The sequence below is a fragment of the Tenrec ecaudatus genome, chromosome 4 (genome assembly GCF_050624435.1).
Source record: "Tenrec ecaudatus isolate mTenEca1 chromosome 4, mTenEca1.hap1, whole genome shotgun sequence".
Lineage (NCBI taxonomy): Eukaryota > Metazoa > Chordata > Mammalia > Afrosoricida > Tenrecidae > Tenrec > Tenrec ecaudatus.
In genome coordinates this window covers 134,357,837-134,375,336 of record NC_134533.1, presented here as the reverse complement: position 1 = coordinate 134,375,336, position 17,500 = coordinate 134,357,837, and positions in this window count along the sequence as shown.

The window sequence follows — 17,500 nt, the reverse complement described above, 5'->3', positions numbered from 1 at the left end:
TGTGTGTGTGTGTGTGTGTGTAAAAAGGGCACGAAGTCAGAAGCCCTCTAGAGATTCTGCCATGGTGTGTGTGTAAAAAGAACAAGAAGTCAGAAGCAATCAAGATATACTGCAAGGGTCTGAGTGTGAGTGTTTGTGTGTGTGTGTGTAAAAAGGACACGAAGTCAGAAGCCCACTAGAGATTCCCCAAGGGTGCGTGTATGTGTGTGTGTGTGTAAAAATGAAACAAAATCAGAAGACCTCTAGTGATTCTGGAAGGGTGTGTTTGTGTGTGTGTGTCCTAAAAAGGACACGAAGTCAGAGGCCCTCCAGAGATTCTGTAGGGGCATCATTGTGTGTGTGTGTGTGTGTGTGTGTGTGTGTAAGTAAAAGGTACAAAGTCAGAAGCCCTCCAGAGATTTTGCAAGTGTTTTTGTGTGTATGCGTGTGTAAAAAGGACATGAAATCAGACGCCCTACAGAGATTCTGCAAGGGAGCGTGTATGTTTGTGTGTGTAAAAAAGACACGAAATCAGAAGCCTTATAGAGATTCTGGAAGTGTGTGTGTGTGTGTGTGTGTGTGTTTGTAAAACGGACATTAAGTCAGAAACCCTCCAGAGATTCTGAAAGTGTGTGTGTGTGTGTGTGTGTGTGTAAAAAGGAAACGAAGTCATAAGCCCTCTAGAGATTCTACCATGGTGTGTGTGTGTGTGTTTGTATAAAAAGTACATGAATTTAGAAGCCCACTAGGGATTGTGCAAGGGTCTGAGTGTGAGAGTGTTTGTGTATGTGTGTAAAAAGGCCATGAAGTCAGAAAACCTCCAGATAATCTGCAAGGATATGAGTGTGAGTATGTGTGTGTGTGAGTGTGTGTTTGTGTGTATAAAAAGGACACAATGCCAGAAGCCCTCAAGAGATTCTGGAAAGTTGTGTGTGAGAATGTGTGAAAAGGAAACGAAGTCACAAACCCTCCAGAGATTCTACAAGGGTGTGAGTGTTTCTTTGTGCGTGACTAAAAAAGACACGAAGTCAGAAGCCCTCTAGAGTTTTTCCAGGGGTATGAGAGTGAGTGTGTGTTTGTGTGAGTGTAAAAAGGACACGAAGTCAGTTGCCCTCCAGAGACACTGAAAGGGTGCGTGTGTGCGTGTGTGTGTAAAAAGGACACGAAGTCAGAAGCCCTCCAGAGATTCCCCAAGGGTGCGTGTATGTGTGTGTGTGTGTAAAAATGAAACAAAATCAGAAGCCCTCTAGTGATTCTGGAAGGGTGTGTTTGTGTGTGTGTGTCCTAAAAAGGACACGAAGTCAGAGGCCCACCAGAGATTCTGTAGGGGCATGATTGTGTGTGTGTGTGTGTGTGTGTGTGTGTAAGTAAAAGGTACAAAGTCAGAAGCCCTCCAGAGATTTTGCAAGTGTTTTTGTGTGTATGCGTGTGTAAAAAGGACATGAAATCAGACGCCCTACAGAGATTCTGCAAGGGTGCGTGTATGTTTGTGTGTGTAAAAAAGACACGAAATCAGAAGCCTTATAGAGATTCTCGAAGTGTGTGTGTGTGTGTGTGTGTGTGTGTGTATGTTTTTATAAAACGGACATTAAGTCAGAAACCCTCCAGAGATTCTGAAAGTGTGTGTGTGTGTGTGTGTGTGTGTAAAAAGGACACGAAGTCATAAGCCCTCTAGAGATTCTACCATGGTGTGTGTGTGTGTGTTTGTATAAAATGTACACGAATTTAGAAGCCCACTAGGGATTCTCAAGGGTCTGAGTGTGAGAGTGTTTTTGTATGTGTGTAAAAAAGCTATGAAGTCAGAAGCCCTCCAGATAATCTGCAAGGATATGAGTGTGAGTATGTGTGTGTGTGTGAGTGTGTGTTTGTGTGTATAAAAAGGACACAATGCCAGAAGCCCTCAAGAGATTCTGGAAAGTTGTGTGTGAGAGTGAGTGAAAAGGAAACGAAGTCACAAACCCTCCAGAGATTCTACAAGGGTGTGAGTGTTTCTTTGTGCGTGACTAAAAATGACACGAAGTCAGAAGCCCTCTAGAGTTTTTGCAGGGGTATGAGAGTGAGTGTGTGTTTGTGTGAGTGTAAAAAGGACACGAATCAGTTGCCCTCCAGAGATACTGCAAGGGCGTGTGTGTGTGTGTATAAAAAGGACATGACCTCCGAAGCCCTCCAGAGATTTTGCAAGGGTATGAGTGTGAGTGTGTGTGTGTCTAAAAAGGACAGTAAACCAGAAGACTTTTAGAGACCTGTGAGAGTGTGTGTGTGTGTTTGTGTGTGTAAACAGGACATTAATTCAGAAAACCTCCAGAGATTCTGCAACGGGGTGTGTGTGTGTGTGTGTGTGTGTAAAAAGTACACGAAGTTAGAAGCCGTCTAGAGATTCTGCCATGGTGTGTGTGTGTGTGTGTGTTTGTGTAAGAAGGACACGAAGTCAGAAGCCCTCTAGAGATTCTGCAAGGGTCTGTGTGTGTGTGTGTGTGTGTTTGTGTGTGTCTGTAAAAAGGACACAAAGCCAGAAGTCCTCCAGAGATTCTGTAAGATTGTGTGTGTGTTTGTGTAAAAAGGAAACCAAATCAGTAGCCTTCTAGAGATTTGCAAGGAAGTGTGTGGGTGTGAGTGTAAAGGACACGAAACCAGAAGCTTTATAGAGATTCTGGAAGTGTGTGTGTGTGTGCGTGTGTATGTGTTTGTAAAACGGACATTAAGTCAGAAACCCTCCAGAGATTCTGAAAGTGTGTGTGTGTGTGTGTGTGTGTACAAAGGAAACGAAGTCATAAGCCCTCTAGAGATTCTTCCATGGTGTGTGTGTGTGTGTGTGTGTGTGTGTGTTGGTAATAAAAGTATACGAATTTAGAAGCCCACTAGGGATTCTGCAAGGGTCTGACTGTGAGAGTGTTTGCGTATGTGTGTAAGAAGGCCATGAAGTCAGAAACCCTCCAGATAATCTGCAAGAGAATGAGTGTGAGTATGTGTGTGTGTGTGTGTGTGTGTGTGTTTGTTTGTGTGTATAAAAAGGACACAATGCCAGAAGCCCTCAAGAGATTCTGGAAAGTTGTGTGTGAGAGTGAGTGAAAAGGACACGAAGTCAGAAACCCTCCAGAGATTCTACAAGGGTGTGAGTGTTTCTTTGTGCGTGACTAAAAAAGACTCGAAGTCAGAAGCCCTCTAGAGTTTTTGCAGCGGTATGAGAGTGAGTGTGTGTTTGTGTGAGTGTAAAAAGGACACGAAGTCAGTTGTCCTCCAGAGATACTGCAAGGGTGCGCGTGTGTGTGTGTGTGTATAAAAAGGACATGACCTCCGAAGCCCTCCAGAGATTTTGCAAGGGTATGAGTGTGAGTGTGTGTGTGTGTGTGTAAAAAGGACAGTAAACCAGAAGACTTTTAGAGACTCTGTGAGTGTGTGTGTGTGTTTGTGCGTGTAAACAGGACATTAATTCAGAAACCCTCCAGAGATTCTGCAACGTTGTGTGTGTATGTGTGTGTGTGTGTGTGTGTGTGTGTGTATGTTTGTGTGTATAAGAAGAACACGATGTCAGAAGCCCTCAAGAGATTCTGGAAGGTTGTGTGTGAGAGTGAGTGAAAAAGACACGAAGTCAGAAACCCTCCAGATATTCTGAAGGGTGTGAGTGTTTTTGTGTGTGTGACTAAAAAGGACACGAAGTAAGAAGCCCTCAAGAGTTTTTGCAGGTGTATGAGAGTGAGAGTGTGTTTGTGTGAGTGTATAAAGGACACAAAGTCAGTTGCCCTCAAGAGATACTGCAACGTTGTGTGTGTGTGTGTAAAAAGGAAACCAAATCAGTAGCCTTCTAGAGATTTGCAAGGAAGTGTGTGGGTGTGAGTGTAAAGGACACGACACCAGAAGCTTTATAGAGAATCTGGAAGTGTGTATGTGTGTGTATGTGTTTGTAAAACGGTCATTAAGTCAGAAACCCTCCAGAGATTCCTAAAGTGTGTGTGTGTGTGTGTGTGTGTAAAAAGGAAACGAAGTCATAAGCCCTCTAGAGATTCTACCATGGTGTGTGTGTGTGTGTTTGTATAAAAAGTACATGAATTTAGAAGCCCACTAGGGATTCTGCAAGGGTCTGAGTGTGAGAGTGTTTGTGTATGTGTGTAAAAAGGCCATGATGTCAGAAAACCTCCAGATAATCTGCAAGGATATGAGTGTGAGTATGTGTGTGTGTGTGAGTGTGTGTTTGTGTGTATAAAAAGGACACAATGCCAGAAGCCCTCAAGAGATTCTGGAAAGTTGTGTGTGAGAGTGAGTGAAAAGGAAACGAAGTCACAAACCCTCCAGAGATTCTACAAGGGTGTGAGTGTTTCTTTGTGCGTGACTAAAAAAGACACGAAGTCAGTAGCCCTCTAGAGTTTTTCCTGGGGTATGAGAGTGAGTGTGTGTTTGTGTGAGTGTAAAAAGGACACGAAGTCAGTTGCCCTCCAGAGACACTGAAAGGGTGCGTGTGTGTGTGTGTGTGTGTGTGTAAAAAGGACATGACCTCCGAAGCCATCCAGAGATTTTGCAAGGGTATGAGTGTGTGTGTGTCTAAAAAGGACAGTAAACCAGAAGACTTTTAGAGACCTGTGAGAGTGTGTGTGTGTGTTTGTGTGTGTAAACAGGACATTAATTCAGAAAACCTCCAGAGATTCTGCAACGGGGTGTGTGTGTGTGTGTGTGTGTAAAAAGTACACGAAGTTAGAAGCCGTCTAGAGATTCTGCCATGGTGTGTGTGTGTGTGTTTGTGTAAAAAGGACACGAAGTCAGTTGCCCTCAAGAGGATTTTGCAAGGTTGTGTGTGTGTGTGTGTGTGTGTGTGTATAAAAAGGACACGAAGTCAGAAGCCCTCTAGAGATTCTGCAAGGGTCTGAGTGTGTGTGTGTGTGTGTGTCTAAAAAGGACACAAAGCCAGAAGTCCTCCATAGATTCTGTAAGATTGTGTGTGTGTTTGTGTAAAAAGGAAACCAAATCAGTAGCCTTCTAGAGATTTGCAAGGAAGTGTGTGGGTGTGAGTGTAAAGGACACGAAACCAGAAGCTTTATAGAGATTCTGGAAATGTGTGTGTGTGTATGTGTTTTTAAAACGGACATTTTGTCAGAAACCCTCCAGAGATTCTGAAAGTGTGTGTGTGTGTGTACAAAGGAAACGAAGTCATAAGCCCTCTAGAGATTCTACCATGGTGTGTGTGTGTGTGTGTGTTTGTAATAAAAGTATACGAATTTAGAAGCCCACTAGGGATTTTGCAAGGGTCTGAGTGTGAATGTGTTTGTGTGTGTGTGTGTAAAAAGGCCATGAAGTCAGAAGCCTTCCAGAGATTCTGCAAGAGTATGAGTGTGAGTTGTGTGTGTGTGTGTGTGTGTTTGTGTGTATAAAAGGAACACGATGTCAGAAGCCCTCAAGAGATTCTGGAAGGTTGTGTGTGAGAGTGAGTGAAAAAGACACGAAGTCAGAAACCCTCCAGAGATTCTGCAAGGGTGTGAGTGTTTTTGTGTGTGTGACTAAAAAGGACACGAAGTAAGAAGCCCTCAAGAGTTTTTGCAGGTGTATGAGAGTGAGAGTGTGTTTGTGTGAGTGTAAAAAGGACACGAAGTCAGTTGCCCTCCAGAGATTCTGCAAGGGTGTGTGAGTGTGTTTGTGTGTGTGTGTGTAAAAAGGACACGAAGTAAGAAGCCCTCTAGAATTTCTGCAAGACAGCGTGTGTTTTGTTTGTAAAAATGACATTAAGTCAGACACCCTCCAGAGATTCAGAAAGGGTGTGTGTGTGTGTGTCTGTGCGTAAAAAGGGCACGAAGTGAGAAGCCTTCTAGAGATTCTGCCATGGTGTGTGTGTGTGTGTAAAAAGAACAGGAAGTCAGCAGCAATCAAGAGATACTGCAAGGGTCTGAGTGTGAGTGTGTGTCAGTGTTTGTGTGAGTGTGTGTGTGTGTGTAAAAAGGACACGAAGTCAGAAGCCCTCCAGAGATTCCCCAAGGGTGCGTGTATGTGTGTGTGTGTGTAAAAATGAAACAAAATCAGAAGCCCTCTAGTGATTCTGGAAGTGTGTGTTTGTGTCCTAAAAAGGACACGAAGTCAGAAACCCACCAGAGACTCTGTAGGGGCATGAGTGTGTGTGTGTGTCTGTGTGTGTGTGTGTAAGTAAAACGTACAAATCAGAAGCCCTCCAGAGATTTTGCAAGTGTTTTTGTGTGTATGCGTGTGTAAAAAGGACATGAAATCATAAGCCCTACAGAGATTCTGCAAGGGTGCGTGTATGTTTGTGTGTGTAAAAAGGACACGAAACCAGAAGCTTTATAGAGATTCTGGAAGTGTGTGTGTGTGTGTGTGTGTATGTTTTTGTAAAACGGACATTAAGTCAGAAACCCTCCAGAGATTCTGAAAGTGTGTGTGTGTGTGTGTGTAAAAAGGACACGAAGTCATAAGCCCTCTAGAGATTCTACCATGGTGTGTGTGTGTGTGTGTGTGTGTTTGTATAAAAAGTACACGAATTTAGAAGCCCACTAGGGATTCTGCAAGGGTCTGAGTGTGAGTGTGTTTGTGTATGTGTGTAAAACGACCATGAATTCAGAAGCACTCCAGATAATTTGCAAGGGTATGAGTGTGAGTATGTGTGTGTGTGTGTGTGTGTGTGTGTGTGTGTGTGTGTGTGTGTGTATAAAAAGGACACAATGCCAGAAGCCCTCAAGAGATTCTGGAAAGATGTGTGTGAGAATGAGTGGAAAGGACACGAAGTCAGAAACCCTCCAGAGAGTCTACAAGGGTGTGAGTGTTTCTTTGTGCGTGACTAAAAAAGACACGAAGTCAGAAGCCCTCTAGAGTTTTTGCAGGGGTATGAGAGTGAGTGTGTGTTTGTGTGAGTGTAAAAAGGTCACAAAGTCAGTTGCCCTCAAGAGATATTGCAAGGTTGTGTGTGTGTGTGTTTGTGTATAAAAAGGACACGAAGTCAGAAGCCCTCTAGAGATTCTGCAAGGTTCTGAGTGTGTGTGTGTGTGTGTGTCTCTAAAAAGGACACAAAGCCAGAAGTCCTCCATAGATTCTGTAAGATTGTGTGTGTGTTTGTGTAAAAAGGAAACCAAATCAGTAGCCTTCTAGAGATTTGCAAGGAAGTGTGTGGGTGTGAGTGTAAAGGACACGAACCAGAAGCTTTATAGAGATTCTGGAAATGTGTGTGTGTGTATGTGTTTGTAAAACGGACATTTTGTCAGAAACCCTCCAGAGATTCTGAAAGTGTGTGTGTGTGTGTAAAAAGGAAACGAAGTCATAAGCCCTCTAGAGATTCTACCATGGTGTGTGTGTGTGTGTGTGTGTGTGTTTGTAATAAAAGTATACGAATTTAGAAGCCCACTAGGGATTCTGCAAGGGTCTGAGTGTGAATGTGTTTGTGTGTGTGTGTGTAAAAAGGCCATGAAGTCAGAAGCCTTCCAGAGATTCTGCAAGAGTATGAGTGTGAGTATGTGTGTGTGTGTGTGTGTTTGTGTGTATAAAAGGGACACGATATCAGAAGCCCTCAAGAGATTCTGGAAGGTTGTGTGTGAGAGTGAGTGAAAAAGACACGAAGTCAGAAACCCTCCAGAGATTCTACAAGGGTGTGAGTGTTTTTGTGTGTGTGACTAAAAAGGACACGAAGTAAGAAGCCCTCAAGAGTTTTGCAGGAGTATGATAGTGAGTGTGTGTTTGTGTGAGTGCAAAAAGGACACGAAGTCAGTTGCCCTCCAGAGATTCTGCAAGGGTGTGTCTGTGTGTTTGTGTGTGTGTAAAAATGACACGAAGTAAGAAGCCCTCTAGAATTTCTGCAAGAATGTGTGTGTTTGTGTTTGAAAAAATGTCATTAATCAGGCACCCTCCAGAGATTCAGAAAGGGTGTGTGTGTGTCTGTGTGTGTGTGTAAAAAGGGCACGATCAGAAGCCCTCTAGAGATTCTGCCATCGTGTGTGTGTAAAAAGAACAGGAAGTCAGAAGCAATCAAGATATACTGCAAGGGTCTGAGTGTGAGTGTTTGTGTGTGTGTGTGTGTGTGTGTGTGTGTAAAAAGGACACGAAGTCAGAAGCCCTCTAGTGATTCTGGAAGGGTGTGTTTGTGTGTGTTTGTCCTAAAAAGGACACGAAGTCAGAAGCACTCCAGAGATTCTGTAGGGGCATGATTGTGTGTGTGTGTCTGTGTGTGTGTTTGTGTAAGTAAAAGGTACAATGTCAGAAGCCCTCCAGAGATTTTGCAAGTGTTTTTGTGTGTATGCGTGTGTAAAAAGGACATGAAATCAGAAGCCTTATAGAGATTCTGGAAGTGTGTGTGTGTGTGTGTGTTGGTGTGTATAAAAAGGACACAATGCCAGAAGCCCTCAAGAGATTATGGAAAGTTGTGTGTGAGAGTGATTGAAAAGGAAACGAAGTCAGAAACCCTCCAGAGATTCTACAAGGGTGTGAGTGTTTCTTTGTGCATGACTAAAAAAGACACAAAGTCAGAAGCCCTCTAGAGTTTTTGCAGGGGTATGAGAGTGCGTGTGTGTTTGTGTGAGTGTAAAAAGGACACGAAATCAGTTGCCCTCCAGAGATACTGCAAGGGTGCATGTGTGTGTGTGTGTGTGTATAAAAAGGACATGACCTCCGAAGCTTTCCAGAGATTTTGCAAGGGTATGAGTGTGAGTATGTGTGTAAAAAGGACAGTAAATCAGTAGACTTTTAGAGACTCTGTGAGAGTGTGTGTTTGTGTTTGTGCGTGTAAACAGGACATTAATTCAGAAACACTCCATAGATTCTGCAACGGTGTGTGTGTGTATGTGTGTGTGTGTGTGTGTAAAAAGTACACGAAGTTAGAAGCCGTCTAGAGATTCTGCCATGGTGTGCGTGTGTGTGTTTGTGTAAAAAGGACACGAAGTCAGAAGCCCTCTAGAGATTCTTCAAGGGTCTGAGTGTGTGTGTGTGTGTTTGTGTGTGTCTGTAAAAAGGACACAAAGCCAGAAGTCCTCCAGAGATTCTGTAAGATTGTGTGTGTGTTTGTGTAAAAAGGAAACCAAATCAGTAGCCTTCTAGAGATTTGCAAGGAAGTGTGTGGGTGTGAGTGTAAAGGACACGAAACCAGAAGCTTTATAGAGATTCTGGAAGTGTGTGTGTGAGTGTATGTGTTTGTAAAACGGACATTAATTCAGAAACCCTCCAGAGATTCTGAAAGTGTGTGTGTGTGTGTAAAAAGGAAACGAAGTCATAAGCCCTCTAGAGATTCTACCATGGTGTGTGTGTGTGTGTGTGTGTTTGTAATAAAAGTATACGAATTTAGAAGCCCACTAGGGATTCTGCAAGGGTCTGATTGTGAATGTGTTTGTGTGTGCGCGCGTGTGTGTGTGTGTGTGTGTAAAAAGGCCATGAAGTCAGAAGCCTTCCAGAGATTCTGCAAGAGTATGAGTGTGAGTATGTGTGTGTGTGTGTGTGTGTGTGTTTGTTTGTGTGTATAAAAGGGACACGATGTCAGAAGCCCTCAAGAGATTCTGGAAGGTTGTATGTGAGAGTGAGTGGAAAAGACACGAAGTCAGAAACAATCCAGAGATTCTGAAGGGTGTGAGTGTTTTTGTGTGTGTGACTAAAAAGGACACGAAGTAAGAAGCCCTCAAGGGTTTTGCAGGAGTATGAGAGTGAGTGTGTGTTTGTGTGAGTGTAAAAAGGACACGAAGTCAGTTGCCCTCCTGAGATTCTGCAAGGGTGTGTCTGTTTGTTTGTGTGTGTGTGTGTGTGTGTGTAAAAAGTACACGAAGTAAGAAGCCCTCTAGAATTTCTGCAAGAATGTGTGTGTTAGTAAAAATGACATTAATCAGGCACTCTCCAGAGATTCAGAACGGGTGTGTGTGTGTGTGTGCGTGTGTGTGTGTGTGTGTAAAAAGGGCACGAAGTCAGAAGCCCTCTAGAGATTCTGCCATGGTGTGTGTAAAAAGAAAAAGAAGTCAGAAGCAATCAAGATATACTGCAAGGGTCTGAGTGTGAGTGTGTGTGTGTGTGTGTGTGTGTGTGTAAAAAGGACACGAAGTCGAAGCCCTCCAGAGATTCCCCAAGGGTGCGTGTATGTGTGTGTGTGTGTAAAAATGAAACAAAATCAGAAGCCCTCTAGTGATTCTGGAAGGGTGTGTTTGTGTGTGTGTGTGTCCTAAAAAGGACACGAAGTCAGAAGCCCTCCAGAGATTCTGTAGGGGCATGATTGTGTGTGTGTGTCTGTGTGTGTGTGTGTGTGTGCGCGTGTGTGTGTAAGTAAAAGGTACAAGGTCAGAAGCCCTCCAGAGATTTTGCAAGTGTTTTTGTGTGCATGCTTGTGTAAAAAGGACATGAAATCATACGCCCTCCAGAGATACTGCAAGGGTGCGTGTATGTTTGTTTATGTAAAAGGACACGAAATCAGAAGCCTTATAGAGATTCTGGAAGTGTGTGTGTGTGTTTATGTATTTGTAAAACGGACATTAAGTCAGAAACACTCCAGAGATTCTGAAAGTGTTTGTGTGTGTAAAAAGGACAGGATGTCATAAGCCCTCTAGAGATTCTACCATGGTGTGTGTGTGTGTGTGTGTGTGTTTGTATAAAAAGTACACGAATTTAGAAGCCCACTAGGGATTCTGCAAGGGTCTGAGTGTGAGAGAGTTTTTGTATGTGTGTTAAAAGCCATGAAGTCAGAAGCCCTCCAGATAATCTGCAAGGGTATGAGTGTGAGTATGTGTGTGTGTGTGTGTGTGTGTGTTTGTGTGTATAAAAAGGACACAATGCCAGAAGCCCTCAAGAGATTCTGGAAAGTTGTGTGTGAGAGTGAGTGAAAAGGAAACGAAGTCAGAAACCCTCCAGAGATTCTACAAGGGTGTGAGTGTTTCTTTGTGCGTGACTAAAAAAGACACGAAGTCAGAAGCCCTCTAGAGTTTTTGCAGGGGTATGAGAGTGAGTGTGTGTTTGTGTGAGTGTAAAAAGGACACGAAGTCAGTTGCCCTCCAGAGATACTGCAAGGGTGCGTGTGTGTGTGTTTATATAAAAAGGACATGACCTCCGAAGCCCTCCAGAGATTTTGCATGGGTATGAGTGTGAGTGTGTGTGTGTGTGTGTAAAAAGGACAGTAAACCAGAAGACTTTTAGAGATTCTGTGAGAGTGTGTGTGTGTGTTTGTGCGTGTAAACAGGACATTAATTCAGAAACCCTCCAGAGATTCTGCAACGGTGTGTGTGTGTATGTGTGTGTGTGTGTGTGTGTGTAAAAAGTACACGAAGTTAGAAGCCGTCTAGAGATTCTGCCATGGTGTGTGTGTGTGTGTGTGTTTGTGTAAAAAGGACACGAAGTCAGAAGCCCTCTAGATATTCTGCAAGGATCTGAGTGTGTGTGTGAGTGTGTGTGTGTGTGTGTCTATAAAACGGACACAAAGCCAGAACTCCTCCTAGAGTCTGTAAGATTGTGTGTGTGTTTGTGTAAAAAGGAAACCAAATCAGTAGCCTTCTAGAGATTTGTAAGGAAGTGTGTGGGTGTGAGTGTAAAGGACACGAAACCAGAAGATTTATAGAGATTCTGGAAGTGTGTGTGTGTGTATGTGTTTGTAAAACGGACATTTTGTCAGACACCCTCCAGAGATTCTGAAAGTGTGTGTGTGTGTGTAAAAAGGAAACGTAGTCAGAAGCCCTCTAGAGATTATACAATGGTGTGTGTGTGTGTGTGTTTGTATAAAAAGTACACGAATTTCGAAGCCCACTAGGGATTCTGCAAGGGTCTGAGTGTGAATGTGTTTGTGTGTGTGTGTATAAAGGCCATGAATTCAGAAGCCTTCCAGAGATTCTGCAAGAGTATGAGTGTGAGTATGTGTGTGTGTGTGTGTGTGTGTGTGTGTGTGTGTTTGTGTGTATAAAAGGGACACGATGTCAGAAGCCCTCAAGAGATTCTGGAAGGTTGTGTGTGAGAGTGAGTGAAAAAGAGACGAAGTCAGAAACCCTCCAGAGATTCTGCAAGGGTGTGAGTGTTTTTGTGTGTGTGACTAAAAAGGACACGAAGTAAGAAGCCCTCAAGAGTTTTTGCAGGTGTATGAGAGTGAGAGTGTGTTTGTGTGAGTGTAAAAAGAACACGAAGTCAGTTGCCCTCCAGAGATTCTGCAAGGGTGTGTGAGTGTGTTTGTGTGTGTGTGTGTAAAAAGGACACGAAGTAAGAAGCCCTCTAGAATTTCTGCAAGACAGCGTGTGTTTGTGTTTGTTAAAATGACATTAAGTCAGACACCCTCCAGAGATTCAGAAAGAGTGTGTGTGTGTGTCTGTGTGTGTGTGTGAGTGTGTGTGTAAAAAGGGCACGAAATGAGAATCCTTCTAGAGATTCTGCCATGGTGTGTGTGTGTGTGTGTGTAAAAAGAACAAAAAGTCAGCAGCAATCAAGATATACTGCAAGGGTCTGAGTGTGAGTCAGTGTTTATGTGTGTGTGTGTGTGTGTGTGTAAAAAGGACACGAAGTCAGAAGCCCTCCAGAGATTCCCCAGGGTGCGTGCATGTGTGTGTGTGTGTAAAAATGAAACAAAATCAGAAGCCCTCTAGTGATTCTGGAAGTGTGTGTTTGTGTCCTAAAAAGGACACGAAGTCAGAAGCCCACCAGAGATTCTGTAGGGGCATGATTGTGTGTGTGTGTGTAAGTAAAACGTACAAAGTCAGAAGCCCTCCAGAGATTTTGCAAGTGTTTTTGTGTGTATGCGTGTGTAAAAAGGACATGAAATCATACACCCTACAGAGATTTTCCAAGGGTGCGTGTATGTTTGTGTGTGCAAAAAGGACACGAAACCAGAAGCCTTATAGAGATTCTGGAAGTGTGTGTGTGTGTGTGTGTGTGTGTGTTTGTAAAACGGACATTAAGTCAGAAATCCTCCAGAGATTCTGAAAGTGTGTGTGTGTGTGTGTGTGTGTGTAAAATGACACGAATCATAAGCCCTCTAGAGATTCTACCATGGTGTGTGTGTGTATGTGTGTGTGTGTGTTTGTATAAAAAGTACACGAATTTAGAAGCCCACTAGGGATTCTGCAAGGGTCTGAGTGTGTTTGTGTATGTGTGTAAAACGACCATGAAGTCAGAAGCACTCCAGATAATTTGCAAGGGTATGAGTGTGAGTATGTGTGTGTGTGTGTGTGTGTGTGTGTGTATAAAAAGGACACGAAGTCAGAAGCCCTCTAGATATTCTGCAAGGATCTGAGTGTGTGTGTGAGTGTGTGTGTGTGTGTGTCTATAAAACGGACACAAAGCCAGAATTCCTCCTAGAGTCTGTAAGATTGTGTGTGTGTTTGTGTAAAAAGGAAACCAAATCAGTAGCCTTCTAGAGATTTGCAAGGAAGTGTGTGGGTGTGAGTGTAAAGGACACGAAACCAGAAGCTTTATAGAGATTCTGGAAGTGTGTGTGTGTGTATGTGTTTGTAAAACGGACATTTTGTCAGACACCCTCCAGAGATTCTGAAAGTGTGTGTGTGTGTGTAAAAAGGAAACGAAGTCAGAAGCCCTCTAGAGATTCTACCATGGTGTGTGTGTGTGTGTTTGTATAAAAAGTACACGAATTTAGAAGCCCACTAGGGATTCTGCAAGGGTCTGAGTGTGAGAGTGTTTGTGTATGTGTGTAAAAAGGCCATGAAGTCAGAAAACCTCCAGTTGATCTGCAAGGATATGTGAGTGAGTATGTGTGTGTGTGTGTGTGTGTGTTTGTGTGTATAAAAAGGACACAATGCCAGAAGTCCTCAAGAGATTCTGGAAAGTTGTGTGTGAGAGTGAGTGAAAAGGAAACGAAGTCAGAAACCCTCCAGAGATTCTACAAGGGTGTGAGTGTTTCTTTATGCGTGACTAAAAAAGACACGAAGTCAGAAGCCCTCTAGAGTTTTTGCAGGGGTATGAGAGTGAGTGTGTGTTTGTGTGAGTGTAAAAAGTACACGAAGTCAGTTGCCCTCCAGAGATACTGCAAGGGTGCGTGTGTGTGTGTGTGTGTATAAAAAGGACATGACCTCTGAAGCCCTCCAGAGATTTTGCAAGGGTATGAGTGTGAGTGTGTGTGTGTGTAAAAATGACAGTAAACCAGAAAAATTTTAGAGACCTGTGAGAGTGTGTGTGTGTGTTTGTGTGTGTAAACAGGACATTAATTCAGAAAACCTCCAGAGATTCTGCAACGGGGTGTGTGTGTGTGTGTGTGTGTGTGTGTTTGTAATAAAAGTATACGAATTTAGAAGCCCACTAGGGATTCTGCAAGGGTCTGAGTGTGAATGTGTTTGTGTGTGTGTGTGTGAAAAGGCCATGAAGTCAGAAGCCTTCCAGAGATTCTGCTAGAGTATGAGTATGTGTGTGTGTGTGTGTGTGTTTGTGTGTATAAAAGGGACACGATGTCAGAAGCCCTCAAGAGAATGTGGAAGGTTGTGTGTGAGAGTGAATGAAAAAGACACGAAGTCAGAAACCCTCCAGAGATTCTGAAGGGTGTGAGTGTTTTAGTGTGTGTGACTAAAAAGGACACGAAGTAAGAAGCCCTCAAGAGTTTTGCAGGAGTATGAGAGTGAGTGTGTGTTTGTGTGAGTGTAAAAAGGACACGAAGTCAGTTGCCCTCCAGAGATTCAGGAAGGGTGTGTCTGTGTGTGTGTGTGTGTGTGTAAAAAGTACACGAAGTAAGAAGCCCTCTAGAATTTCTGCAAGAATGTGTGTGTTTGTGTTTGTAAAAATGACATTAATCAGGCACCCTCAAGAGATTCAAAAAGGGTGTGTGTGTGTGTGTGTGTGTGTGTAAAAAGGGCACGAAGTCAGAAGCCCTCTAGAGATTCTGCCATGGTGTGTGTGTAAAAAGAACAAGAAGTCAGAAGCAATCAAGATATACTGCAAGGGTCTGAGTGTGAGTGTTTGTGTGTGTGTGTGTAAAAAGGACACGAAGTCAGAAGCCCACTAGAGATTCCCCAAGTGTGCATGTATGTGTGTGTGTGTGTGTAAAAATGAAACAAAATCAGAAGACCTCTAGTGATTCTGGAAGGGTGTGTTTGTGTGTGTGTGTCCTAAAAAGGACACGAAGTCAGAGGCCCTCCAGAGATTCTGTAGGGGCATGATTGTGTGTGTGTGTGTGTGTGTGTGTGTGTGTGTAAGTAAATGGTACAAAGTCAGAAGTCCTCCAGAGATTTTGCAAGTGTTTTTGTGTGTATGCGTGTGTAAAAAGGACATGAAATCAGACGCCCTACAGAGATTCTGCAAGGGAGTGTGTATGTTTGTGTGTGTAAAAAAGACACGAAATCAGAAGCCTTATAGAGATTCTGGAAGTGTGTGTGTGTGTGTATGTGTTTGTAAAACGGACATTAAGTCAGAAACCCTCCAGAGATTCTGAAAGTGTGTGTGTGTGTGTGTGTGTGTGTGTGTAAAAAGGAAACGAAGTCATAAGCCCTCTAGAGATTCTACCATGGTGTGTGTGTGTGTGTGTTTGTATAAAAAGTACATGAATTTAGAAGCCCACTAGGGATTCTGCAAGGGTCTGACTGTGAGAGTGTTTGCGTATGTGTGTAAAAAGGCCATGAAGTCAGACCCCCTCCAGATAATCTGCAAGGATATGAGTGTGAGTATGTGTGTGTGTGTGTGTGTGTGTGTGTGTGTGTTTGTGTGTATAAAAAGGACACAATGCCAGAAGCCCTCAAGAGATTCTGGAAAGTTGTGTGTGAGAGTGAGTGAAAAGGACACGAAGTCAGAAACCCTCCAGAGATTCTACAAGGGTGTGAGTGTTTCTTTGTGCGTGACTAAAAAAGACACGAAGTCAGAAGCCCTCTAGAGTTTTTGCAGGGGTATGAGAGTGAGTGTGTGTTTGTGTGAGTGTAAAAAGTACACGAAGTCAGTTGCCCTCCAGAGATACTGCAAGGGTGCGTGTGTGTGTATAAAAAGGACATGACCTCCGAAGCCCTCCAGAGATTTTGCAAGGGTATGAGTGTGAGTGTGTGTGTGTATGTGTAAAAAGGACAGTAAACCAGAAGACTTTTAGAGACTCTGTGAGTGTGTGTGTGTGTGTTTGTGCGTGTAAACAGGACATTAATTCAGAAACCCTCCAGAGATTCTGCAACGGTGTTTGTGTATGTGTGTATGTGTGTTTGTGTGTGTGTGTGTGTGTGTTTGTGTGTATAAAAAGAACATGATGTCAGAAGCCCTCAAGAGATTCTGGAATGTTGTGTATGAGAGTGAGTGAAAAAGACACGAAGTCAGAAACCCTCCAGATATTCTGAAGGGTGTGAGTGTTTTTGTGTGTGTGACTAAAAAGGACACGAAGTAAGAAGCCCTCAAGAGTTTTTGCAGGTGTATGAGAGTGAGAGTGTGTTTGTTTGAGTGTATAAAGGACACAAAGTCAGTTGCCCTCAAGAGATACTGCAACGTTGTGTGTGTGTGTGTAAAAAGGAAACCAAATCAGTAGCCTTCTAGAGATTTGCAAGGATGTGTGTGGGTGTGAGTGTAAAGGACACGAAACCAGAAGCTTTATAGAGATTCTGGAAGTGGGTATGTGTGTGTATGTGTTTGTAAAATGGACATTAAGTCAGAAACCCTCCAGAGATTCCTAAAGTGTGTGTGTGTGTGTGTGTGTGTAAAAAGGAAACGAAGTCATAAGCCCTCTAGAGATTCTACCATGGTGTGTGTGTGTGTGTTTGTATAAAAAGTACATGAATTTAGAAGCCCACTAGGGATTCTGCAAGGGTCTGAGTGTGAGAGTGTTTGTGTATGTGTGTAAAAAGGCCATGAAGTCAGAAAACCTCCAGATAATCTGCAAGGATATGAGTGTGAGTATGTGTGTGTGTGTGAGTGTGTGTTTGTGTGTATAAAAAGGACACAATGCCAGAGGCCCTCAAGAGATTCTGGAAAGTTGTGTGTGAGAGTGAGTGAAAAGGAAACGAAGTTACAAACCCTCCAGAGATTCTACAAGGGTGTGAGTGTTTCTTTGTGCGTGACTAAAAAAGACACGAAGTCAGAAGCCCTCTAGAGTTTTTCCAGGGGTATGAGAGTGAGTGTATGTTTGTGTGAGTGTAAAAAGGACACGAAGTCAGTTGCCCTCCAGAGACACTGAAAGGGTGCGTGTGTGTGTGTGTATAAAAAGGACATGACCTCCGAAGCCCTCCAGAGATTTTGCAAGGGTATGAGTGTGTGTGTGTCTAAAAAGGACAGTAAACCAGAAGACTTTTAGAGACCTGTGAGAGTGTGTGTGTGTGTTTGTGTGTGTAAACAGGACATTAATTCAGAAAACCTCCAGAGATTCTGCAACGGGGTGTGTGTGTGTGTGTGTGTGTGTGTGTGTGTGTGTGTGTGTAAAAAGTACACAAAGTTAGTAGCCGTCTAGAGATTCTGCCATGGTGTGTGTGTGTGTGTGTGTGTGTTTGTGTAAAAAGGACACGAAGTCAGAAGCCCTCTAGAGATTCTGCAAGGGTCTGAGTGTGTGTGTGTGAGTTTGTGTGTGTCTGTAAAAAGGACACAAAGCCAGAAGTCCTCCAGAGATTCTGTAAGATTGTGTGTGTGTTTGTGTAAAAAGGAAACCAAATCAGTAGCCTTCTAGAGATTTTCAAGGAAGTGTGTGGGTGTGAGTGTA